Genomic DNA, 1,780 nt, shown 5'->3' with positions numbered 1-1,780 from the left:
TTAATGATTTTTTTTTTTTTTACCATAATGGTCTAGCGATGGGATCGATCTAGCCCCATAACGGGGAAGATACAACTAAAGGGCTTATTAAGAGCCACCGGCTGCAGGTGTGACGGCCTTTTTCCGGAGTGAGCAGTGGACTCCTTCTCAACAGATTGTGGCATCAATATTGGAACATTATAATTTGTTGATTAAATTGTTTCATATTTATTATATTTTTAATTTCATTTAATTAATTTATTAACTTATATATATCAATGTTAAAAAATATCTTAATCCATGTATCCATATACAAGGGTGTGAAACTAGTTTAAAAGTAAAAAATAGAGTTATACATATAGGAGGAGGTTTTCAAATTAATTGTGATTCTTTTAAAAATAAATGAAATATTAAAACATGAAGTATATTACTCTTTCCGTTGTGTCAAGTTATTTCTTTTTTGAAGCAAAGAACTTTTTCATATTTATTTTTACAAAATATCAAAAACCAAATAATGTTAAAAATAATTTTTTAGAGGAGAGAGAATTGGAGAATAAGAGGATGAATGAATACGAACTCCAAATATATACCATCTACCTAATATGCGGTTCGACTCTTCTTTCGTGATCCGGAAAAGAACCAACAAAGAAAACTTATCTGTCACATTTATTTGAAGCATCAGAAGTTTCTATTATTATAGCAGTAAATTAACAAGAAATTAAACACTCAAACAAGCAGATATATAGAGCTGATAATCATGGAATTTAGGCTCCACAATATTCTTTGAGAGGATCCGGTGAAGCCCTACCAGCATCTGTGGAGGTAAAATCAATGAACTTATCTATCTATACTATCATTAAGAGCATCCGCAATGGTCGGCTAGCGACCGGCTAGCCGATTCGTCGCGCTGGCCGATCGGCTAGCCGAACCATTGGAGTCGGCCAGCGCGAAATCGGCGAGCCCGGCGTGGGCTGGCCGATCGCTTCAGCGCTGGCCGATGCGCTGGCCGCCATTGTGGCGGCCTGATGCGGCCCGATCGGCCAGCGCCGAATTTTGTTTTTTTTTTTAATTTTTTTTTCATTTTTTTTAATTCTTTTTAAAAAAAATTTTAATTCTTTTTTTTAATTTTTGAAAAACTATAAAAACTCGATTTTCTCTATCTCTAAATTTCTGTACAAGAGCAACATCTAGCGATGGACAACAACAACTAGCGGCAAACTATAACAGATTCAAGGTGGCTCGTGTGTGGAAGCCCGGATTTTTTTTATTATGTTATTTTTATGATTTTTAGTTAATGTACTTTTTTTTATTTAAATAAAATTAATGAATTTTCCCGTATATGTCTCGTAAATTTAATTCCGTATTTTAATCGTAATTTTAATTCCGTAAATGTAGTATATTTTGAATTATTTTTATTGCGGCCGGACCGCTATGGCCAGCCTAAATCTCGATGTGGCGGAGTGGATTTTTAGTGTTGGCTGTGACGTGGCGGGGAGAGAATGAGATCGGCCTATTGCTTTTGGCCTATGGCCGGCCTAAGCACCATTGCGGATGCTCTAAAAGCTCAGTTTTTTTTGGGGGAAATCAAAGGGAATTCCCCCCGTTTTCAAATTTTCGATTTGGGGGGAATTTTGCAAGTGGTAGACGCCAACTCACACTTCCATTCTATCACGACCGCGCCTTGCTAAGGATAGCATTGCTCAGTTAATCATGACCCGGGGAGGGAATTAAGAAGAGGGGATAGAAAGGGGATGAAAGAATTAATGATAAGACACAAATATTTCTTCATAAGATGAGAGAT

Source organism: Salvia hispanica, chromosome 2, assembly GCF_023119035.1.
Source record: "Salvia hispanica cultivar TCC Black 2014 chromosome 2, UniMelb_Shisp_WGS_1.0, whole genome shotgun sequence".
NCBI classification, from domain to species: Eukaryota; Viridiplantae; Streptophyta; class Magnoliopsida; order Lamiales; family Lamiaceae; genus Salvia; species Salvia hispanica.
This window is presented reverse-complemented; position numbering follows the sequence as displayed.